A 25,888-nucleotide genomic window follows, 5' to 3' on the forward strand; every position below is an offset into this window, starting at 1 on the left:
GGCATGGCCGTGGGCTGCTCCGCTGTATACACGGTGTTACATCATCATCTGCACATGCGCACATGCTGCCACATCATCCTACAGAAACTGGGAGGATTTTCCTTTTATTTGATGCAGATTTCACATTTCTATCGTCTTTTGTTAATTCCTGTGACCGGTCAAAAGTGCACCATGATTTTACAGACACACTGTATATATAGCTTAAATGTCCTATGAACATCTTCAGGATAGTAAAGGGAACATTACTATTTGCCACACAAGGGAGCTCTGAGTTTGACAAAACAGAACAACCCTAATCCAATCACACCCATATAGCCTCTTTAAGGGAGTAAAAATAAGTTAGTTTCTTTTTTTTTAAGTATAGTGAACTCTCTATCCCACCAGTGTTCTCAAAATGCAAGTTATCACTATCTGTATGAACATCACCCACTGAATCAGAATGTGTGAGGATGAGACCTGGTGTGTGTGCTTTTAACATGCCCTACAAATAATTCTTACACTCAAGTTTAAGAACCACTGGGCCTGCTTGACCAGTACTAACACAGTGGATAAAGCATCAATCAACCTGGGACTCCAGGTCCAAACCCCTGAGGTTGCCAAGCTTGAGCACAAGCTTACCAGCTTGAGTGTGGGATCTTTGGCTTGAGCGTGGGATCACTAATGTGACCCCTTGGTCACTGGCTTGAGCCCAAGGAACTAAAGTGCCGCAACTTTGAGCTGATGCTTCTCATCTCTCTCCCTTCCTGCTTGTCTCTGTCTTTCAAAAGCAAAAAAAAAAAAAAAAAAAAAAATCACCACCACTGGGCGCTTTGTTTTGTCAGTGGAAGAGAGATCACCTTACCTTTCTTATGAGACTCTCATTCCACATATGCTCCCTATTCATTCTCTGGCTCGGTCCCTTCCTTTGCCCTGGATTCAGAGCCTCTCCTTTCAAATATAAACAGATATCCTCTGTCCAGAAAAGAAATCTTTCTCATTTGCATAGTCCCCCTACATCACTATTCTCTTCTTTTTCTTTCATTGACTTGGATCATAGGAGTTAATCCATTAATTTATATCATAATTATGTTGGGTTCTTTTATTTACTGATTTGAGACAGAGAGGAGGGAATGGAGAGACAAAGAAGCACTAATTTGTTGTTCCACTCATTTTTGCATTCACTGGTTGAATTCTTGTATATGCCCCAACTGGGGATCAAACCCTCAAGCTTGGCATATCAGGACAACACTCTACCTAACTGAGCGACCTTGCCAGGGCCTTAACATCACATTAATGGAATAGTTCCTACATATCAGACACTGATCTATGACTTTACAGATATTATCTCATTTAATTTTCACCAGTAGGTTTTTAGGTTGGTTCTGTTACTATTATAACATCTGCATCTTAGAGACAAAGAAAATGAGGCACAAGACCATTATTCCTAATTTACCTAATTCAACCCACTTAAGTAGTAGTAGAGCTAGTGAGGAGATATTCTTACCCTTTATACTCAGTGGCATATAGACTGATATATAACACTGGGGAACAAATATTTTTTCATTTTCTGTTGCATGAGGTTTTAGAACTATTTCTATATATTTCTGCATTGCTGATTCCAAATCTGAAATCCGTTTTTGGGTGCACGCTCTAGTTTTTATGCAATTTTAACTTCTTTTTGTTATAGTTAATGGCATGCATTGGTTTTTAAATTGGAGTTAAAGGGCAATGACTCTTGGATTGAACATAACCACAAGGCAATTAATGTTTTACAAACATCACTTTTACATAACTAGTTTCTAAATGTAAAAAATTACTATCTGATAAAAACACCCTCTTATTTTGTTTTACGATTGAATCATGGCTTCTTCAAGTAGGCGTAAATGTAAGAATAGTCCTGATGGCCCTGGCCGGTTGGCTCAGTGGTAGTGCGTCGGCCTGGTGTGCAGAAGTCCCGGGTTCGATTCCCGGCCAGGGCACACAGGAGAAGCGCCCATCTGCTTCTCCACCCCTCCCCCTCTCCTTCCTCTCTGTCTCTCTCTTCCCCTCCCGCAGCCGAGGCTCCATTGGAGCAAGGATGGCCCGGGCGCAGGGGATGGCTCCTTGGCCTCTGCCCCAGGCACTAGAGTGGCTCTAGTCGCGACAGAGCGACACACCCCCTGGTGGGCAGAGTGTCGCCCCCTGGTGGGCGTGCCGGGTGGATCCCGGGTCGGGTGCATGCGGGAGTCTGTCTAACTGTCTATCCCCGTTTCCAGCTTCGGAAAAATACAAAAAAAGGAAAAAAAAAAAAAAGAATAGTCCTGACACCTTCTGTTATATATGTGGCTGTTACACACTTCAACATCAAAGGCACAGTATTTCATCATTTGTGACACGTGCATATATTGCTTATTTTCAAGTTCCCCTTGGCGATCAAGACAAGAATTGGGCTCCTCATATTGTGTGTCATAATTGTGAGAAAATGCTTCCTGACTAGACAAAAGGAAAATGCAAAGAAATACCTTTTGGTATTCCCATGGTTTGGCGTATAAGGACCACAGTAGTTACTGTTATTTCTGTCTGATCCATACAAAGGGCATCGGCAAGAAAAAACGGCATCTGATCACATATCCTAATATTCCTTCAGCAATACGACCTATCCTACACTCTGAGACACTCCTGGTTTCAGTTTTCAATGATTTTATTTCTTCTAAGGATGAAAAAAGTGAACATGGTGATCAAATGTATTTTGATAAGATGCATGAGGAAATGGTTGTAGAATCTGAAGGGTCTTCTTCTGATGCCAAGCAGTCATTAACCCCTCAGCAGTTTAGCCAACCCGAATTGAATAACTTAGTAAGAATGACATAAAAATTGTCCTCAACTTTCTGAAGCATGAGAAGCATAACTGGATCATTTGTGTGAATCTTAAAATAGTAAATTTTCTGCTAGCACAACAGAGAGGTTTCACAAAGTATTCTTGCTTTCTGTGTTTGTGGGACAGCTGAGCTTGGGAGAAACACTGGACACAGAAAGAGTGGCCAAAATGTGAAGCTCTGGAAGTAGGGATGCAAAATATTATGAATGAACCTGTAGTAGGCCTGACCTGTGGTGGCGCAGTGGATAAAGCATCGACCTGGAAATACTGAGGTCGCTGGTTCAAAACCCTGGGCTTGCCTAGTCAAGGCATATATGGGGGTTGATGCTTCCAGTTCCTCCCCCCTTCTCTCTCTCTCTGTCTCTCCCTCTCTCTAAAAAAAAAAAAAAGAATAAATGAACCTGTAGTTAATCGAGGCAGGATCATTTTCCCCCCACTTCACATCAAACTTGGCTTAATGAAGCAGTTTGTTCAGGCTTTAAGTAGAGAAAATGAATGCTTTCAACATATTATTCCTGCCTTATCTTTCGAGTAGATAAAAGCAGGTGTATTCGATAGCCCTCAAATTCGAACCCTCATACGTGACGAAGAATTTGCCAGAAAGCTGAATAAGGAGGAGAAAGCAGCATGGCAATCTTTTGTGGCAGTTACAAGGAACTTCCTTGGCAACAAAAAAGCAGAAAACTATGAACTTCTGGTTCAAAGGATACTGTTGGCTTTCCGAGACATTGGATGTAACATGAGTATTAAGATTCACTTCCTGCCTGCACTGCTGGTGGGAATGCAGAATGGTGCAGCCACTGTGGAAAACAGTATGGAGATCCCTCAAGAAATTAAAAATCGAACTGCCTTTTGACCCAGCTATACCACTGTTAGGAATATACCCCAAGAGCACCATAGCACTGTTTGAAAAGAAGAAATGCACCCCCATGTTTATGGCAGCATTGTTCACAATAGCAAAGATCTGGAAACAGCCCAAGTGTCCATCAGAGGACGAGTGGATTAAAAAGCTTTGGTACATATATACTATGGAATACTACTCAGCCATAAGAAATGATGACATCGGATCATTTACAATAATATGGATGGACCCTGATAACATTATACTGAGCGAAATAAGTAAATCAGAAAAAACTAAGAACTATATGATTCCATACATAGGTGGGACATAAAAATGAGACTCAGAGCCCTGGCTGGTTGGCTCAGCGGTAGAGCGTCGGCCTAGCGTGCGGAGGACCCGGGTTCGATTCCCGGCCAGGGCACACAGGAGAAGCGCCCATTTGCTTCTCCACCCCTCCGCCGCGCTTTCCTCTCTGTCTCTCTCTTCCCCTCCCGCAGCCAAGGCTCCATTGGAGCAAAGATGGCCCGGGCGCTGGGGATGGCTCTGTGGCCTCTGCCCCAGGCGCTAGAGTGGCTCTGGTCGCAACATGGCGACGCCCAGGATGGGCAGAGCATCGCCCCCTGGTGGGCAGAGCGTCGCCCCTGGTGGGCATGCCAGGTGGATCCCGGTCGGGCGCATGCGGGAGTCTGTCTGACTGTCTCTCCCTGTTTCCAGCTTCAGAAAAATGAAAAAAAAAAAAAAAAAAAATGAGACTCAGAGACATGGACAACAGTGTTGGGGTTACAGGGTGGGGGGGAGGAGAGGGAGAGGGTTGGGGGAGGGGAGGGGCACAAAGAAAACCAGTTAGAAGGTGACGGAAGACAATTTTATCAATGTCACCCCATTAAAATTAATAAAAAAAAAAAAAAGAATTTGTCTCACGGCTAATTCAGGCAGTCATAAGAATAGTATAAGGCCTGACCTGTGGTGGCGCAGTGGATAAAGTGTCGACCTGGAAATGCTGAGGTCGCGGGTTCGAAACCCTGGGCTTGCCTGGTCAAGGCACATATGGGTGTTGATGCTTCCAGCTCCTCCCTCCTTCTCTTTCTCTGTTTCTCTCTATCTCCCTCTCTCTCTCCTCTCTAAAAATGAATTAAAAAAAAAAAAAAGAAGAATATAAGGAGGCTAATTCTGCTTCTCAGGCCACATCCTGCAAAAGGGGCCCCAAGAAAATTGGTGATTTGACTCCTCTGATTTTGCCAATTGGATTTTTAAAAAATAGGTCATTCGGAACGCCCTGAAATGGAACTAACAAATACATGAGCATAAATTTAAAGGACATTTATTTACTTATTTATTTACAGGGACAGAGAGAGAGTCAGATAGAGGGATATATAGGGACAAACAGACAGGAACGGAGAGAGATGAGAACCATCAATCATCAGTTTTTCGTTGAGACACCGTAGTTGTTCATTGAAGTGCTTTCTCATATGTGCCATGACTGTGGGTCTTCAGCAGACTAACCCCCCACTCAAGCCAGCGACCTTGGGTCCATGCTAGTGAGCTTTTTTTTTTTTTCTTTTCTTTTCTTTTTTGCACCTCTCCAAAGCTGGAAATGGGGAGAGACAGCCAGACAGAGTCCCGCACGCGCCCGACCGGGATCCACCCGACACGCCCACCAGGGGCGATGCTCTGCCCACCAGGGGGCGACACTCCGCCCCTCCGGGGGGGGGGGGGCCGCCCCACCGCGACCAGAGCCACTCCAGCGCCCGGGCCATCTCCGCTCCAATGGAGCCTCGGCTGCGGGAGGGGAAGAGAGAGACAGAGAGGAAGGAGGGGGTGGGGGTGGAGAAGCAAATGGGCGCCTCTCCTATGTGCCCTGGCCGGGAATCGAACCCGGGTCCCCTGCACGCCAGGCCGACGCTCCACTGCCGAGCCAACCGGCCAGGGCTGCTAGTGAGCTTTTTTTGCTCAAGCCAGATGAGCCCGCGCTTAAGCTGGCAACCCTGGGGTCTTGAACCTGGGTCCTTCCGCATCCCAGTCCAAAGCTCTATCCACTGCGCCACCACCTGGTCAGGCTTAAAGGACTTTTAGATACTGGAGCTGATATATCTGTTATTGCTAAACTACATTGGCCTCCTTCCTGGCCCACTCATGCAGCAGCCACAGAATTACAAGGTATAGGGCAGAGTAAATCCCCTCAACAAAGTTCTAGTTTTCTACATTGGGAAGATTAAGAAGGTCATTCTGGATTTTTTAAGCCTTATTTGCTCCCTGGATGGCCAGTTAATTTGTGGGGTAGAGATGTTTTAAAAAAAATACGGGAGCATTGCTTGTCAGTCCTAATGGTTTAGTCAGTATTCAGATGCTTGATCAGGGATTCTTGCCCACCAAGGGACTAGGGAAAGAACAGTGAGGAATTCTCACCCCCATAGAAGTGGCACCCAATACCAGAAGGTGTGGATTAGGATATCAAAATTTAGCATAGGGGCCTTGGTAGCTCCTGCTACCTCAATAATGCATTGTGCAGACCCAATTACTTGGAAATCAGATAATCCTGTATGAGTAGACCAATGGCCCCTCTCTCAGGAGAAACTTAGGGCAGCTGCTCAATTGGTACAAGAGCAGCTACAGCTTGGGCACATTGAACCATCTAATAGCCCATGGAATACACTTCTTTTTTTTTTTTTTTTTTTTTTAGTTCTTTTTTTTTATTTTATTCATTTTTTTTTTAGAGAGGAGGGGAGGGAGGAGCTGGAACCATCAACTCCCATATGTGCCTTGACCAGGCAAGCCCAGGGTTTTGAACCAGCGACCTCAGCATTTCCAGGTCGATGCTTTATCCACTGGGCTACCACAGCTCAGGCCCGGAATACACTTCTATATTTTGATCTTGTTGCCTCCTGGATTATCAAGGGGCATAGGCGACCCTTACAGTTTATAGTTTTGAGCCTCAAAATTATTGTTGTTCCTTTTTTCAAAGGATCAACAACAATGGCTCTGGGAAACTTCCACTAAATGGCAAATCGCTCTTGCAAATCAATGGACAACTTTATACTGAAACTGTCCATTTAAAATCAGCTCAAAGACTAGAATTATATGCCATTATCATGGCTTTTCAACATTTGCCATATTCCCCCTTTAATCTATATACAGACAGCAAATATTTACTTATGGTGTTTCCACTATAAAGACTGCTGTCTTAGGAACAAATGCTGATGAACTATTTCAGCAGTTCCTCCTTCTTCAAAGACTTGTATGTCAACATAGAGCTCCATGTTTTTTTTTTTCGTTTTTTTTTTTTACTTTATTTATTTTTAGAGAGGAGAGAGACAGAGAGGAAGAGAGAGGAGAGAGAGACAGAGAGAGAGAAGGGGGGAGGAGCTGGAAGCATCAACTCCCATATGTGCCTTGACCAGGCAAGCCCAGGGTTTTGAACCGGCGACCTCAGCATTTCCAGGTCGACGCTTTATCCACTGCGCCACCACAGGTCAGGCCGAGCTCCATGTTTTATAGGACATACTCGAGCTCACTCCATGCTCCCTGGAGCTTTAGCACAAGGGAATGCCCTTGTTGAGCAAGCTACCCAAAAGAAAATTATTTGGAGCAACCATGACAGATCGAGCAATTCAGTCTCATACTATTCATCACCAGAACGCTGCAGCCCTGTGTAAACAGTTTCAACTTTCTCGGGAAGCAGCACGGCAGATTGGGAAATCCTGTCTAAGAGGTCCTATACTACAATCTGTTCCTTCATTTGGAGTTAACCCTCAAGGACCCCTACCAGGACAACTTTGGCAAATGGATGTTACTGGTATACCTTCATCTGGCAAACAGTCCTCTATGTCCACGTTACAGTGGATACATATTCTGGATTTATAGTAACCTCTGTCAGAACAGGAAAGGCTGCTAAGCATGTTATAGCTCATTGTCTGTAGGCATTGTTCTATTATTGGATTTCCTAAACTGGTTAAGCTGACGATGCTCCTGCATATGGAGCAAAAGCATTTACTGTATTTTGTCAAACCTTTCGAATTATGTGTATTTCTTACAATCTTTAAAGTCAAGGTACTATTAAAGTGTACCCAGAAAATATTTTAAGGTCAATTTAAAAAATTTTTAAAGGGGGGAGTCATATCCTAGAACTCCTACAGTTAACCATATCATGCTTTTTACTTAAAAATTTTTAAATTTCTTTTGAATGCTGATGAACAGGAGACGCCAAATCTTTTTCTCCTGCAAACTACTACCTTCTTTATTTGATTCAGCTAATAACACTGTTTTGTCTTTTTTCAAATAGCTCCAGATATATGGAAAAGATTTATATAAGCAGATGAGGATCCTCAAACCCCTCAGCGAGATCTTCTGAGCATGACTTTTAAGATACCAAGAGGCAGAAAAAGCCCAATAGAGATCAGGTGAACTACCAGCTTTTACGATATGCCCTTAAAGGCTCCAATGCCCCAAAGGGGTCTCATTATGCCATCTGGGTCCTGCTTCAATAGTGGAAAGGAAGGTCATTGAGCTAAAGCCTGCCAGACCTACATGCCTCTCCTGTGAGGAAACAGGGACACTGGAAGGTAGGCTTCCCCCTCGCTCCTCTAAGGGAGGGTTCAGTCTCTTCCAGCCCTGCTCCAGCCACCTATGACCTAACCTTGCCCAGAATGCTGGGGTTTGCCACTGAAGGCTGAAGGTGCCCAGGGCCGTCGGCCCCATCTACAACACTGTGGACGAGCCTAGGGTATTTCTTCCAAGAAGCAGGTAAACTGATCTCATTTGCACAAGGGCCACTTAACTATGAATAGTCAGGTTTTTTATTCTTCCCTTGAAGATCTCTGCTGTGGGTGTTGATAGTCCTATTTTCTGCTGCTTTGTTTAATATATAGTGTTTCTTCTATTCCTCCTACCTCAATGCCCCACACATATTTCAGGCTGGGACCTACTCCTAATTTAGAGCTCTCTTTCCCCCTTTTGCCAACTTCTATTATGAATCTACCTTTGCCACTCAGCTTAGTGTATCCCAAGGTTCTCTTTACTCAGCTTAGTGTATCCCAAGGTTCTCTTTACCACACAACAGTCGCAGAGCTCCAGGGAAAATCAACCTGGTCTCATCTCTCCAGGCAGAGGAGAACAGAAGCTCCATATCCACACATGCTGTAGATGGCTTTTCCAGTCTACCTGAATCATTACCAGCTAGAAGCAGTGATCATTGGGACTTGGATGTGAGCTGCAAAGTATAGAATTGTGACAACAATTCCAGTGCCATGCGGACTTTTCCTGGACTCCTGCTCCTTGTGATAGCTCCTAACAGACTGAACTGGGGTTGGGTTGCATTTTTCAGGGATTTGGCATGGTGATGATGGTGCCAACTTGGACTTGGTGAACATGTTAAGGACACAACTCTTTTATGGATTCTTGCTGTATTGGCCAAGAGTTTCCTTAAAGGCTTTAATCACTGTAAAAAAAAAATAGAGCCCTGGCCGGTTGGTTCAGCGGTAGAGCGTCGGCCTAGCGTGCGGAGGACCCGGGTTTGATTCCCGGCCAAGGCATACAGGAGAAGCGCCCATTTGCTTCTCCACCCCTCCGCCGCACTTTCCTCTCTGTCTCTCTCTTCCCCTCCCGCAGCCAAGGCTCCATTGGAGCAAAAATGGCCCGGGCGCTGGGGATAGCTCTGTGGCCTCTGCCTCAGGCGCTAGAGTGGCTCTGGTCGCAACATGGCGACACCCAGGATGGGCAGAGCACCGCCCCCTGGTGGGCAGAGCATCGCCCCTGGTGGGCGTGCCGGGTGGATCCCGGTCGGGCACATGCGGGAGTCTGTCTGACTGTCTCTCCCTGTTTCCAGCTTCGGAAAAATGCAAAAAAAAAAAAAAAGAAGACTGGATAAAGAAGATGTGGCACATATACACCATGGTATACTATTCAGCCATAAGAAATGATGACATCGGATCACTTACAACAAAATGGGATCTTGGTAACATTATACAGAGTAAAATAAGTAAATCAGAAAAAAAACAAGAACTGCAGGATTCCATACATTGGTGGGACCTAAAAACGAGACTAAGAGACATGGACAAGAGTGTGGTGGTTAGGGGGGGCAGGGGGAGGGAAGGAGGGAGAGAAGGAGGGAGGGAGGGGCACAAAGAAAACTAGATAGAATGTGACGGAGGACAATCTGACTTTGGGTGATGGGTATGCAACATAATTGAATGACAAGATAACCTGGGCCCTGGCCGGTTGGCTCAGTGGTGGAGCGTTGGCCTGGCGTGCGGAAGTCCCGGGTTCAATTCCCGGCCAGGGCACACAGAAGAGGTGCCCATCTGCTTCTCCACCCCTCCCCCTCTCCTTCCTCTCTGTCTCTCTCTTCCCCTCCCGCAGCCAAGGCTCCATTGGAGCAAAGATGGCCCAGGCGCTGGGGATGGCTCTATGTGGCCTTTGCCCCAGGCACTAGAGTGGCTCTGGTTACCACAGAGCAACGCCCCAGATGGGCAGAGCATCGCCCCCTGGTGGGCGTGCCGGGTGGATCCCAGTCGGGCACATGCGGGAGTCTGTCTGACTGCCTCCCCGTTTCCAGCTTCAGAAAAATACACACACAAAAAAAAGATAACCTGGACATGTTTTCTTTGAATATATGTACCCTGATTTATTGATTCAGCCAAGGCTCCATTGGAGCAAATATGGCCCGGGCGCTGGGGATGGCTCTGTGGCCTCTGCCCCAGGCGCTAGAGTGGCTCTGGTCGCAACATGGCGACGCCCAGGATGGGCAGAGCATCGCCCCCTCATGGGCAGAGCGTCGCCCCATGGTGGGCGAGCCGGGTGGATCCCGGTCGGGCGCATGCGGGAGTCTGTCTGTCTCTCCCTGTTTCCAGCTTCAGAAAAATGAAAAAAAAAAACCAAAAAAAACCCTGTAACTTACAGAGAAAAACTAATGTCAGATTTGAGATCAGCACACTCAAATTAGGTAAGAACAAGTGTTTTTGTGGATGCAACAAAAATTTTGTTCCCCAGTGTAATCAAACTTTATTATAGTCAGAGAATATTAATCTGTGGAGAAAGCATCAGTTTAGAAATACTGGGGGAATTAATTTCCTGAGAGCAAAATGGGAAAACCCTCCAGAACAATTCCTGTCTCTCTGGCATCAGGGAATTTAAGAGGACAAAGGATATGGACCCTTTCAATGTGATATGGTCAACAAAATCAATGAAGAGCCTGACCAGGCCGTGGCGCAGGGGATAGAGCATCAGACTGAGATGCGGAAAACCCAGGTTCGAGACCTCGAGGTCGCCAGCTTCAGCGAGGGCTCATCTGGTTTGAGCAAAAAGCTCACCAGCTTGAGCCCAAGATTTCTGGCTCAAGCAAGGGGCTACTCGGTCCGCGGAAGGCCTGCGGTCAAGGCACGTATGAGAAAGCAATCAATGAACAATTAAGGTGCTGCAATATGCAACAAAAAACTAATGATTGATGCTTCTTTTTATCTTTTTTTTTTAGTTGTGATTTAAAATAGAATCCTGTTTTTTTTTTAATTTTATTTATGTTCTTACAGAAACAGAGAATCAGAGAGAGGAATAGACAGGGACAGACAGACAGGAACGGAGAGATGAGAAGCATCAATCATTAGTTTTTCGTTGCGCGTTGCGATACCTTAGTTGTTCATTGATTGCTTTCTCATATGTGCCTTGACCGTGGGCCTTCAGCAGACTGAGTAACCCCTTGCTTGAGCCAGCGACCTTGGGTCCAAGCTGGTGAGCTTTGCTCAAACCAGATGAGCCCACGCTTAAGCTGGCGACCTCGGGGTCTCGAACCTGGGTCCTCTGCATCCCAGTCCGATGCTCTATCCACTGCACCACTGCCTGGTCAGGCTGATTGATCCTTCTCATCTCTCCATTCCTGTCTGTCTGTCTCTGTCTATCCCTCTCTCTGACTCTCTCTCTTTAAAAAAAAAAAATCAATGAAGATATGCTCAAGCCCAGAGACTATGAGGAGTTTCCAAGATGTACTGATTAATTTGTAAAACGGGGTTTGTTTGTTTTTTGGGTTGGTTGGGGTTTTTTTTGTTTTGTTTTGTTTTGCATTTTTCTGAAGTTGGAAACGGGGAGGCAGTCAGACAGACTCCCACATGCGCCTGACCAGGATCCACCCGGCATGCCCACTAGGGGGTGATGCTCTGCCCATCTGGGGCGTTGCTCTGTCGCGACCAGAGCCACTCTAGCGCCTGGGGCAGAGGCCAAGGAGCCATCCCCAGCGCCCGGGCCATCTTTGCTCCAATGGAGCCACAGCTGCGGGAGGGGAAGAGAGAGACAAAGAGGAAGGAGAGGGGGAGGGGTGGAGAAGCAGATGGGTGCTTCTCCTGTGTGCCCTGGCTGGGAATCGAACCCAGGACCCCTGCACGCCAGGCCGACGCTCTACCACTGAGCCAACCGGCCAGGACCGTTTTTTGTTTTTTTTTTAGTTAGAGACAGACAAGGGACAAACAAGGAGAAAAGTGAGAAGCATCAACTCATAGTTGCGGCACCTTAGTTGTTCATTGATTGCTTTCTCATATGTGCCTGGACTGGGGGCCTCCAGCTGTGCCAGTAAGTAACCCTTTGCTCAAGCCAGTGACCTTGGGCTCAAGCCAGTGACCATGGGGTTATGTCTGTGATCCCACACTTAAATTGGTGAACCTGTACTAAAGTTGGTGACTTAGGGGTCCTCAGCATCCCAGGCAGACACTCTATCCAATGCACCACCACCTGGTCAGGCAAAATGGGTGATTAAATTATTAACTGGTAGTTCCTAAGTCTGTTTCATCTTCAGCCTCAAGCTGATCACCTTGGCTCTGGCCAGATAGCTTGTTTGGTTAGAGCACTGTCCTTACATGCAAAGGTTGTGAGTCTGATCTCTGGTCCAGGCACATATAGGAAGAGATCAATATTTCTGTCTTCTCTCTCTAAAATCAATAAATAGATTTTTTATTTTATTTTTTAAATTTTTTATTTATTTAGTGAAGGAAGAGAGAGAGAATGAGAGAGAAAAGGGTGGGGGGAGGAGCAGGAAGCATCAACTTCTGTATGTGCCTTGACCAGCCAAGCCTGGGGTTTTGACCTGGTGACCTCAGCATTCCAGGTCGACGTTTGTTTTATCCACCACTATAGGTCAAGCCAATAAATATATATTTTTTAATTATACTATTTAAAATCAAACAAACTGATCACCTTGGTGTTCCCACCATTCATTAGAAATTCCTAATGGTGGCCAGCACATATTAGGTTTGTTTTCTTTCCATTTCTCCCTGCTCCACCAAATGCAGAAAATTACTGCATGTTTGCAAAGGTCACAAATGACTACTAATTGTGAAAGTGCACTTCCTCTGCAATCCCTCTGCACCATCAGCAGTGACCTCTTCTTGCAATGCCTAACTACAGTGCTCACCTCTGTTCTTTCCCCAGCTTCCTTCAAGGGTGTCTTTCTCCTCTCTTGCTCTAATTGGGACAATTCTTCAAAGCCCAGTTCTTGAATGATGTTTTTCTCAATTTGCATGCTGCCTTCCTCAAAAAAAAAAAAAAATTCATCCACTTTCCTGATGCCAACTATGGTGTAAATTCAACTATTCAACTAGGCCCCTGGTCAGCAAACCATGGCTTGCTAGCCACACGCGGCTCTTTGGCCCCTTGAGTGCGGCTCTTCCTCAAAATACCACGTCCAGGCGCTACCTCGATAAGGAATGTACCTACATATATATAGTTTAAGTTTAAAAACTCTGGCTCTCAAAAGAAATTTTAATCGTTGTACTGTTGATATTTGGGCTCTGTTGACTAATGAGTTTGCCGACCACTGAACTAGGCCCTTTCTGTAGCTAGCTCACTTCCAAATCTGCATCTCACACCTCTGTCTCAGCCCCAACAGAGATCTATGAATGATACTCGTCAACAGCATGCTCCCAATCCTGAGCTGCTGGTTAACTAAATGGCCTGCTATCCCTCCAATATAAACAGCCAATAGTCAACTCCAAAAGAATTTCAGTTACTAGTAACTGAGCACTGCTGGGAGTGGGAACACAGAGCATCTTCTGGACTAGACTTTCATTTAAAGACTTTACTTAATTTTTTTTTTTTACAGAGACAGAGAGAGAGTCAGAGAGAGGGATAGATAGGGACAGACAAGAACGAAGAGAGATGAGAAGCATCAATCATCAGTTTTTTGTTATGACACCTTAGTTGTTCATTGATTGCTTTCTCATATGTGCCTTGACCGTGGGGCTATAGCAGACCGAGAAACCCCTTGCTCGAGCCAGCGACCTTGGGTCCAAGCTGGTGAGCTTTGCTCAAACCAGATGAGCCCGTGCTCAAGCTGGCGACCTCGGGGTCTCGAAACCCTGGTCCTCCACATCCCAGTCTGATGCTTTATCCACTGTGCCACCGCCTGGTCAGGCTAAAGATTTTACTTATTGATTTTACAGGAAGAAGAGAAAGAGGGAGGGGCGAGAAGCGAGAAGTTTCAACTCATAGTTGCTTCACTTCAGTTGCTTGTTGCCTGTCGTTTGTGCCTTGATCAGGCAAGACCAAGGTTTCGAACCAGCGACCTCAGCGTTCCAGGTTGACGCTCTATCCACTACGTCACCACAGGCCAGGTTGCACTTCACTTTCAACAGATCATAACCAAAAAGTCCAGTTACCGCCTCTGTTACCACAAACTATCCTTTGCAAGGGTCAGTAAATGAGCTGCAAACTGGGAAAGCTATTTTGTGATCTCTTTGCAGCCACAGTTGTATGTAATCTCCATACCTTTCCTTTTCTTTCCCCTCTATCCCTATTTACTTCCCACTTCCCAAAACACCTGTTCCTGAATACTCCATAAGGCACAACCCATTTAAAATAGCAGCACTTTTGCCCGACCAGGTGGTGGCGCAGTGGATAGAGTGTCCGACTTGGATGTGGAAGGACCCAGGTTCGAGACCCCGAGGTCGCCAGCTTGAGCGTGGAATCATCTGGCTTGAGCAAAAAGCTCAGCAGCTTGGACCCAAGGTCGCTGGCTCCAGCAAGGGGTTACTCGGTCTGCTCCGCGGTCAAGGCACATATGAGAAAGCAATCAATGAACAACTAAGAAGTTGCAACGCACAATGGAAAACTAATGATTGATGCTTCTCATCTCTCTCTCCATTCCTGTCTGTCCCTGTCTATCTCTGCCTATGTAAGAAAAAAAAAGAGAGAGAGAGAGAATCTGGATAAAATAGCAGCACTTTTCATTTTTATTTTATTTTTAAAATATTTTATTTATTCATTTTATGACTTTTGTTTTTGTTTTTGTTTTTTACAGGGACAGAGAGAGTCAGAGAGAAGGATAGATAGGAACAGACAGACAGGAATGGAGAGAGATGAGAAGCATCAATCATCAGTTTTTTGTTGTGACATCTTAGTGGTTCATTGATTGCTTTCTCATATGTGCCTTGACCACAGGCCTTCAGCAGACCGAGTAACTCCCTGCTGGAGCCAGCGACCTTGGGTCCAAGCTGGTGAGCTTTTTTGCTCAAGCTGGCGACCTCAGGGTTTTAAACCTGGGTCCTCTGCATCCCAGTCCGATGCTCTCTCTATCCACTGCACCACCGCCTGGTCAGGCTATTTATTCATTTTAGAGAGGAGAGACAGGATGAGAAGGTGAGGAGGAGCAGGAAGCATGTACTGTGACCAGGCAAGAGCAAAGTTTTGAACCAGCGACCTCAGCATTCCAGGTCAGTGCTTTATCCACTAACCTGGAACCACCACAGGTCAGGCAGCACTTTTCATTTTTTTAAAAATTATTTTTATTTTATTTATTCATTTCAGAGAAGAGAGAGAGAGAAAGAAAGTGGGGAGGAGCAGGAAGCATCAACTCCCATATGTACCTTGACCAGGCAAGCCCAGGGTTTCAAACTGGTGACCTCAGCATTCCAGGTCAAGGCTTTATCCACTGCGCCACCACAGGTCAGGCAGCACTTTACACTTTTAAAACAAAGACATCACTGTAAATATAAAAGGCTTTTAGCTCATAGAGCCTTTCCTTTATATGACCACATCACAAGTCCCAGGCAGCTGACTTTAGAGTTCCCCACCCTCGAATGTATTTATTTATTTGTTTGTTTGTTTGTTTATTTGAGAGAGGGGGGGAGGGAAGGAAGGAGGGAGGGAGGGAGGGAAGGAGGGAGGGAGGGAGGGAGGGAGAGGGACAGACAGGGAAGGGAAGGGAAAGGAAGGGAGAGAGATGAGAAGCATCAACTTGTTGTGACGTCTGAGTTGTTCATTGATTGTTTTCTCATATGTGCCTTGACCAGGGGGCTCCAACCGAGTCAGTGACACCTTGCTCAAGCCTGCAACTTTTGGGCTCAAGCTAGTGACCATGGGGTCATGTCTACAATCCCATGTTCAAGCCAGTGACCCCACGCTCAAGCTGGTGAGCCTGCACTCAAGCCAGCGACCTCGGGGTCTCAAACCTAGATCCTCAATGTTCCAAGTTAATTCTATATCCACTGTGCCACCCACTCTCAAATTTAAAAGGGAGAAAAACAGCCAAACAGAAACACATGTTTTGGGGGAAAAAACATTCTGGTTTTAAAAGCAACCACTCAGCATTTGGGAAAATGTAAGAGTACAAAGGAAAACAATCATCCCCAATTCTACCGTTTTCGGTATTAATTTTTGCAGGCTTTAATAGTAATTATAATGCTGGCCTAGTGCTCTGCTGGTTAGAGCATCATCCTCACATGCCCTAAGTTGTGGGTTTGATCCTGAGTCAGGGCATATACAAGAATCAACCAATGAATGTATACAGGGAACAACAAATCAGTGTTTCTCTCCCTTCATATCTCTAAAATCAGTAAGTAAATAAAATCTTTTAACTTAATGGCAGGAGTAAATACTAAATACTCTTAGTGCTAAATACGAAAAGCAAAATCTTTACCAAAAAATGTGGAATAAATAAAACACCTCAAGAAATTAAGGAAAAGGCCCTGGCAGGTTGGCTCAGTGGTAGAGCGTCGGCCTGGAGTGCGGAAGTCCCGGGTTCAATTCCCAGCCAGGGCACACAGGAGACACGCCCATCTGCTTCTCCACCCCTCCCCCTCTCCTGCCTCTCTGTCTCTCTCTTCCCCTCCCGCAGCCGAAGCTCCATTGGAGAAAAGATGGCCCGGGCGCTGGGGATGGCTCCGTGGCCCCTGCCCCAGGCGCTAGAGTGGCTCTGGTGGTAAAAGAGTGCCGCCCAGATGGGCAGAGCATTGGCCCCCCGGTGGGCGTGCCGGGTGGATCCCGGTTGGGTGCATGCGGGAGTCTGTCTGACTGCCTCCCCGTTTCCAGCTTCAGAAAAATACAAACAAACAAACAAACAAAAAAAAAGAAATTAAAAAAAAAGCTTAAGAGAGCGAATGTATTTCTCTCCAAAAACTTAATCAAGCCTGTGGATAGAGCGGTGGACTGGGATGTGGAAGGACCCAGGTTCGAGACCCCTGAGGTCGCCAGCTTGAGCGCTGGCTCATCTGGTGTGAGCAAAAGCTCACCAGCTTGGACCAAGGGTCGCTGACTCCAGCAAGGGGTTACTCAGTCTGCTGAAGGCCCATGGTCAAGGCACATATGAGAAAGCAATCAATGAACAACTAAGAAGTCGCAACGCGCAACAAAAAACTAATGATTGATGCTTCTCATCTCTTTATTCCTGTCTGTCTGTCCCTGTCTATCCCTCTCTCTGACTCTCGTTCTGTCTCTGTAAAAAAAAAAAAAAAAGAAAAAGAAAAAAAACAACTTAATCAAGAATTAATACCTAACAAAAAGTACAGAAAATTATGCCTGATGGTGGCGCAGTGGATAGATCGTCAGACTGGGATGCAGAGGACCCTGGTTCGAGACCCCGAGGTTGCCAGCTTGAGCGCAGGCTCATCTGGCTTGAGCAAAGCTCACCAGCTTGGACACAAGGTTGCTGGCTTGAGCAAGGGGTTACTCAGTCTGCTGAAGGTCCATGGTCAAGCCACATATGAGAAATCAATCAATGAACAACAAAAGTGTCACAATGAAAAACTAATGATTGGTGCTTTTCATGTCTATATTCTTGTCTGTCTGTACCTAACTATACCTCTCTGTTCTGAAAAAAAAATAAAAGTACATGAAGTCAACAGAAAACCAAATTTTGTAATACAAACTACCAGGGGAGAGGGCAAACACAGTCTTCTACTACCATAAATCATGAACCAAAGTTTCTCACATTTGGTGAAATTGCAGAAATCAGCACAACTAGAGTACAATGGGTTGAGCAAGCCCCTGGGGGTACCACCTACTTGATCATAATACTCCCCTGCCAAATAAGTATGGATTCACCTGTCATCAGCCTCCAAACTCTTCTGTGCACACAACTTTTTATACATGGTCACTACAAAAGCCAGTATTCACAAGACCTACTTTAGTATCATTAGATATTTCAAGAAACAGAAGTTTCAATATTGCTTCTAATTTTTTTCTGACATTTTCAGAATACTTGGCATCCCTGAAGCTCTGAGCATGCATTGCATGTTATTTGCACATCCACACCCTTTGCCCCGTGATATCACTTCCTCTTGTCTCCCCCCACACCCCCCCCTCATGTCTATCTTGTTTAAAAGAAACAATTTTAACCTGTGTCTGGGAATTACAGGATACAACAGGTGTAAATAAAACACTTTGGAGATTTTCACACTAATTAAGAAAACTGAAGAGTCTGAGGTTCTTTGGCAACCAAGGACTCTTGCTAATTCATATACTTCTGGGCTCAATATCCATTTTATCCAACCGCCAACAATTCCCTAGTGCTTAGAGCTAATGGCCACTTTTCAAAGGAAATACCCACAAAATAGGGGGGAAAATCTGAAGAAAAAGTTGGACTCATGCTTCCTGACTTCAAAACTTACTACAAAGCAACAGTAATGATAACAGTGTGGTACTGACATTAAAGTAGACATATACAATAGATCAAAGGGACAGAATTGGAGAATCCAGAAAACAAACTCTCATACTGATCATCAATTGATTCTCAACAAGGGTGACAAAATAACTTATTGGAGGAAAGAACAGTCTTTTCAACAGTAGAGCTGGGACAACTTGATGGGACCCTACCTCACATTTTATTCAAAAATTAAGTCAATGCCCTGGCCAGGTAGCTCAGTTGGTTAGAGCATCATCCAGATACACCAAGGTTGCCTGTTTGATCCCTGGTTAGGGCATACACAAGAATCAATCATTGAATGCATAAATAAATGGAACAACAAATCAATGCCCTTTATTTTTCTCCCTTCTTTTCTCTAAAATCAATTTTTAAAAAAAGTTAAACATACACTTACCATATGACTGAGCCATTCTACTCGTTATGTATTTAGCTAAGAGAATGAAAACATGTCTACATAATGACTTGTATGCAAATACCCATAACAGCATTATTGTAATACTTGAAAACTGGAATAAGGTTTCAAAGCAATCAATGAACAACTAAGGTGTCGCAACGAAAAAAGTAATACTGGATGCTTCTCATCTCTGTCTGTCCCTATCTATCCCTCTCTCTGATTCTCTGTCTCTGTAAAAAAAAATTTTTTTTAATTTAAAAAATTTTTAAAAAGTCACAATATGACTGACTGGTGGTGGTGCAGTAGATAGAGAATCGACCAGCTTGAGTGTGGGAGCATCAAAATGATCCCATGGTCAATGGCTGGAGCCCAAGGTCGTAGGCTTGCACAAGGGGTCACTCACTGCCTTGGCTGGAATCCCCTGGTCAAGGCATGTATGAAAAGCAATCAATGAACTAAAGTGATGCAATTACAAGTTGATGCTTCTCATCTCTCCCTGTCTCTCTCTCTCTCTAAATCAAAGAAAGAAAGAAATAAAAGAGAAAAATGGATAAACAATTTATGGTATATCCTGTAACAATACTATATATTTAACAATAAAAAGGAACAAAGTAGTAATAAATGTAGCAATATTGATGAACTTCAAAAACATTATGCTATGTGAAAGAAGTCAGACAAAAAACACTAAACACTATAGGATTCCATTTTATCTGAAGTTCTTTTTTTTTTTTTTTTTACAGAGTCAGAGAGAGGGATAGACAGGAATGAAGAGATGAGAAGCATCAATCATTAGTTTTTCGTTGCACATTGCAACACCTGAGTTGTTCATTGATTGCTTTCTCATACGTGCCTTGACCGCGGGCCTTCAGCAGACCGATTAACCCCTTGCTGGAGCCAGCAACCTTGGGTTAAAGCTGGTGAGCTTTTTTGCTCAAACCAGATGAGCCCACGCTCAATCTGGCGACCTCGGGGTCTCGAACCTGGGTCTTCCGCATCCCAGTCCGATGCTCTATCCACTGCGCCACCGCCTGGTCAGGCAAGTTCTTTTTTTTTTTTTTTTTAAAGATTTTATTTATTCATTATAGAGAGGGGGCAGAGAGAGAGAGAGAGAGAAGGGGGGAGGAGCAGGAAGCATCAACTCCCATATGTGCCTTGACCAGGCAAGCCCAGGGTTTTGAACCAGCAACCTCAGCGTTTCCAGGTTGACGCTTTATCCACTGCACCACCACAGGTCAGGCTGAAATTCTTTTTTTATAGCAAGAGAGACAGAAAGAGAGATAGACTGGAAGGGAGAGAGAAATAAGCATCAACTTGTAGTTGCAGCACTTTAGTTGTACATTCATTGATTGCTATCTTATACATGCCTTGATTGGGGGGGAGCTCCAGCTGAGCCAGTGACCCCTTGCTTAAGCCAGTGACCTTGGGCTTCAAGCCATCAATCTTTGGGCTCAAGCCAGCAACCATGGGGTCATGTCTATGATCCCATGCTCAAGCCAGTGAGCTCGGTTTTTTGAACCTGGGTCCTCTGCTTCCTAGTCCAACGCTCTATCCACTGTGCCACCATCTGGTCAGGCTCTATATGGTATTTTAAAAATCACATAATGCTACTTTAGTAAACCTTATTTTGGGGGAGAACACAAAAACAAAGCAAGTTATAGGAGAAAACAAAGACTGTCACTAGCACAGATTATACTGTTGTCTACTTTCTCATTTTGTGGGGAAATCTAAGGATACAGCTAATGAGACACATCTGATTAAAGAGTGAAAAACCCATCTGATGTCATAACTATTCAGTTAGGAAAGTAAAAGTTATAAATTATGAAACTCCCAGCCTTTTGCAAAATAATCTATGATTTAACACTCTTACTCAACAAACTGAGAACAGTCCCTCTTGAATTCTACACTCCTTTTTTAACCTTCACCCTAAGTGTACTCCTTTACTCAATCTTCCCTAGAAACCTCCTTCCATATATATATCATATCTTGGTAACAATTAGTACAAAAATACAAAAACAGATTAAGATAGTTTAGGTGGTGAGAAGTCAGCCCTCTACTGGTCAATAAAACAGTTACACTCTACTTTGCAAGACAATTCAGTGTGAATCAATTTACAGGAACTCTGGCCAACACCAAAATACACTATTGTCGAAAACAGGGGAAAGTGAAAACACAGCACCCTCTACCACAAATTGTGCAGTCAAGGAAAGATGCTAAATTGCTGGCTGTGTGATGGAGGAAGGGTTGACAAAGAATGCATCTAGATGTAGCCTCTTCAAGCTACCAAAGCACAAGGAAACAAATTCCAGACTATAAGAAAGATAGCCATGCGATTCAACTTCTGACCTCCAGGCTGTAAGGGAATTTATTTCTGTGTTAACTTGCTACAGCAAAGCTTTAAGGAAGTCCCTGACTGGTGGAGGTGTAGTGGATAGAAAATTTCCCAGACTCAAAACCTCAAGGTCGCCAGCTTGAGCGTGGGATCATGTCAATGGTCACTGGCTCGGCCGGACCCCTCAACCAATGAACAGCTAAACTGGTGTTCTCTCCTTCTGTAACCCTCTCTCTAAAATAAAATAAGCAAGCTAACTTATGAAGGGGCAGAAGTTAAAGTATCAACCTGGGATACGCAAGCCACCAGTTCAAAACCACAGAGTCACTAGATAAAACTACAAGCAGAAAATAACTACTTCCTACTTCTGGGTTAATGTTTCCTGATCCTCTCCTCCCCTCCCCTCTAAACAATCACTAATGAAAATATAAAAGAAACATAAGAACCGATCATTTACACAAAATTGGGGAATAGTTCCCCACAAATCTCTCTTTTAACATGCAAAACCAGGGAAGAGCGCGAACGCAGTCCCCCACTACCACAAATTATGCAGTCAAGTTTCCCACATTTGGGGAAATCGCAGGGGTCAACACACTCGGAGTGCAATGAGTAAGCCTCACCCTGGGGAAGCCATCTTCGTGATCATGGTATCTCCCCTGCCAGGTAAGTATGAGTTGCAAATGTTCTGTGACACTTAACCCTCAGATTCAAATCACTCTAAAGATAGGATCACTTTATCATAGATTCTGTTGACCTTCTTACTTCTAGAGAAAGAGTTTCCACACTATAATTACCATGCAGCAATATTTTATATATATGGATATTGCCAAAATCTTAAGTAATATATGTCTAGCGTAAGCATAACCAGCAGTCACTGTGCTTATCTACATATTCCACACCCCTTTTGATGATCTCATTTAGCCTGTCCTTTTCCTGGTATAGTTAGCGGTGCTGTTATGTTAGTGGTGCTGTTCGAAAACAAAGATAAAGATGCTACAGATTTAAAGAACTAATGGCATCACTGCGATGTCTGGCGCAAGTCATCAAGGTGCTATCTCTATAACTGAAAGAGCAAGTTTGAAAAGATGAAATTTAGCAAAACTACATTTAAAAATGCTGACCATGTATTGTTAAATATAGGTTGTCAGTTCAAAGTTTCAAGCACAAGTACAAAATATGTGGCAAATGATCACCCTTACTTGAAACATCAATGGCACACATTCTAATTTTGTACTGAGCAAACTAGGGAAAAGCTCATGCGGAGGCCCCTCCATACACTCCCACATTTGAAGAAGTTGCACGGGGCTATCTGCACAGCGGGAGTATAATGATGGCCTTCACCACTGGAAATCCAGCTTCATAAGAGTGTCTCCGCTCCCAGGCAAGAATGAGTGGTGTTTGACCTATCCTTAACCTTCTCGTGCTCAACACTTCTACGGTTATCCTTTTGGTTTGTCACAGGTGCCTATGAATCCAGAACAAGACTACAGAGAATCCATTCTATGAAAAACTCCTGAGCCCTCCTAGAATCATAATACACTCTTTGAAAAGAGTACTGTATATCCTGTCTTAAGCAACATGGTTAATAATCTCCATATTTCACGTCCCCATAATAAATATCAGGGGCTCGCTTAGGCAATATATACACTAAAATTGGAAAGATACAGAGATTAGAATGGCCCATGCACAAGGATGAAATGCAAAGTTGTGAAGCTCCCATATTAAAAAATAAAAAATTATACACACATGTTTATACACAAAGATAAGCTACCCTGGCCACGGCAAAACCCCATGAAATATTATCTTCTAGTTATAGGTGAGAAAACTGAATAAACTTGCTGAAAGTCTCACAGTTGTAATTTCTAGAAATGTTATAAAAACCAATTCATATGTCCATCACAGTGCCTCTCAAACTTTTTCAGAACGTAATCCCAATTGCAAGTGAAAATAAAAACATATACCCCGGAAACTTTGGGAAACTACTGAAGAATTCTGCCTGACCTGTGGTGGCTCAGTGGATAAAGTTTTGACCTGGAAATCTGAGGTTGCCAGTTCAAAACCTTGAGCTTTCCTGGTAGAGGCACATATGGGAGTTGATGCTTCCTGCTCTTCCCTCCTTCTCTCTCTCTCTCTCTCTCCCCCCACTTTGCCTCTCTAAAATGAATAAATAAATAAAAAATTTTAAAAACTACTGAAGTATTCAGTTTAAACAGGATCTTTCTTTGAAAGTCTTATGATCTTTTTTTTTTTTTTTTTTTTTTTTACAAGGACAGAGAGAGTCAGAGAGAGGGATAGACAGGGACAGACAGACGGGAATGGAGAGAGATGAGAAGCATCAATCATCAGTTTTTCATTGCGAGACCTTAGTTGTTTATTGATTGCTTTCTCATATGTGCCTTGACCACGGGCCTTCAGCAGAAGGAATAACCCCTTGCTCGAGCCAGCAACCTTGAGTCCATGGTGGTGAGCTTTTGCTCAAACCAGATGAGTCCGCACTCAAGCTGGCGACCTCGGGGTCTCGAACCTGGGTCCTCTGCATCCCAGTCCGACGCTCTATCCACTGCACCACCACCTGGTCAGGCTGATCTTAAATTTTTATGTTTGTATTTCACTCTACAATATATTAAAGTTCATGTAACAGAAAACATTTTAAAGGGCTTGCTAATTAAATCATTCAATTCTTCTCTAAAAAATATTTGAGAAAACCCAACTCTACAGGAAGGAAATTGCACCTTCCATATAAATCCTATGGTTTTGTTAGCTCCTGCTGCATGGCCCCATAAACCTGGATCCCAGTTTGAAAGCCTGATTATACAGGCTTAAAAAAAAAAATCTTGCCTGGCCTGTGGTGGCTCAGTGGACAAAGCATCTAACTGCAACACTGAGGTCGTTGGTTTGAAGCCCCAGGCTTGCGGGTGAAGGCACATATGACAAGAAATCAATGAACAACTAAGGTGAAGCAGCTATGAGTGGATATTTCTTGCTTCCCCCCCTCCCTCTCCTCGCTCTGTAAAATCAATAAAGTCTTTTTAAAAAATCTTAAGAATGATGATGAAGACAATAATTACAAGCAATTCAAGGGTCAGAATAAGATATAAATAACACGTAATTGTATAGCTATAGATAAGAGTCAGCTAGTTTCTTAACTCTCCAATGACAATGAAACAATTCTAAACACAACCTACCCGATCAAACTAACTGAAGAGCTACCGTGTTAACGCCATCTCTTCCTTCCCCCGAGGCCCTGGTTGCTTTACAAGCATAAGCATGAGCTCTCCTCCCTACAGACAACATTTACAAAACGTCCACCGCGTGGCCAGTTGTGAGTCACTGTAGAGGTCAGGCAACATACTGAACGACAAACCACCACATTTTGAGCAGTCCTACTGGCCTTTCTCTGCCCTACCAAATGGGATATGAAAACCAATTCTCGAATTCTCCGCCTACCCCAAGAGGAGCTCACAATCTGGAGGTAGCTCGTGGTATAAAAAGGGTACAAGGCTTTCATTTTGGCTTCAGTAAAACTGCTATGAGCTCCTGTGTCCCCTTTTTTTCTGGTGGAATGGTTGCATTTGGAATGTGTAGGATTTGCTAAAGTGGTCAGTGTTACATCCCAGGAGATAGACCACAGCAAACCCAAAGTGAATTTCATAAGTTTTATTGCAAACCTGCGCAGGGACCCACGCAAGGGAACACTGCAGCCCCGAGCTTCTAAAATGGCTCCTTTTTATAGGGTGGTTATCTAGTCTAAGCAAGCAAGCAGCGTTTACAAGGGCGGGAGAGGTGCGGTTAGCTGACCTCATTCTTGGCTAAGTCTCTAGGGTAGGGCTTCCTTGCTGCTGGGTACATAGAGTTCAGTAGAAAATATTACTACATTTCTAACGGTTGTCTATATTTTTTCCTCCAGCCATGTACTAGATGTACTCAGTTTTCATGGCTGGTGGCCTGCACCGCTTGTCCTAAGATGTCACAGTCAAAACGTGTTTTCTTCTTCAGATATTATGTACTTAAAGGGCTCTGGTGTGCCCTATTTAGGGAATACCTTTCATCAGGAAAAAAAATTGTTGCTCAAAGGTAGGGAATGAATTACTTCTCGAAAGAAACCGTAACTCACCTAGGCGAGGAAAGACTTCGTAAACCACGTCTCAAGTCCCTCACAGTTCTGTGTTAGAAGCAGTCCCTCTCCAGCTCTGTACCAGAAGAGGAGCTCTTGCGTAGCCCAACTACTCCGTCTCAGAACAAGGGGAGCCCATGCCCAGCCCACTATGGGGACATTACTTGCTTACTTTTCCAGCTACTTTTTAAGCTTGGCAGGCGGTTAAGAACTAACGTTCTCAAGTCTCAGAATGGCGGCCAGTTGGGGGGGGGGCGAGGGGGGTGCAGGAATTGGGCGCCAAGCGACACCCGCGGAGGGGTCCGGTCGGCCCACAATGCCTCGCGAGGGCGGGAAAGGCGAGGGGACGAGGAAGACGGGACAGCAGGCAAGAAGAGCCCAGGGACTGGAACTCTGTAACAGGGGCCCAGATTAACCTCTATACGTCCGTTTCATATGCGAAACCGGTAAATGGCCGGTGTGTGGGCGCATTACTCCCACC

General features: G+C 44.5%; 3 non-coding genes across 3 annotated transcripts; 1 reads left to right on the forward strand and 2 right to left on the reverse strand.

Moving 5' to 3' along the window:
• Positions 1 to 17,797: 17,797 nt before the first annotated feature.
• LOC136327670 (U1 spliceosomal RNA) lies at positions 17,798 to 17,961 on the reverse strand. Its single transcript, XR_010729842.1, has one exon. It is a non-coding gene; the product is annotated as a U1 spliceosomal RNA (small nuclear RNA).
• A 3,839-nt stretch (positions 17,962 to 21,800) lies between these two features.
• On the reverse strand, positions 21,801 to 21,964 carry LOC136327637 (U1 spliceosomal RNA). Its single transcript, XR_010729817.1, has one exon. It is a non-coding gene; the product is annotated as a U1 spliceosomal RNA (small nuclear RNA).
• Positions 21,965 to 22,918: 954 nt separating this feature from the next.
• Positions 22,919 to 23,020, forward strand: LOC136327373 (U6 spliceosomal RNA). The gene has a single exon (XR_010729608.1). It is a non-coding gene; the product is annotated as a U6 spliceosomal RNA (small nuclear RNA).
• The last annotated feature ends 2,868 nt before the right edge of the window (positions 23,021 to 25,888 follow it).

Source organism: Saccopteryx bilineata, chromosome 2 (assembly GCF_036850765.1).
Source record: "Saccopteryx bilineata isolate mSacBil1 chromosome 2, mSacBil1_pri_phased_curated, whole genome shotgun sequence".
NCBI classification, from domain to species: Eukaryota; Metazoa; Chordata; class Mammalia; order Chiroptera; family Emballonuridae; genus Saccopteryx; species Saccopteryx bilineata.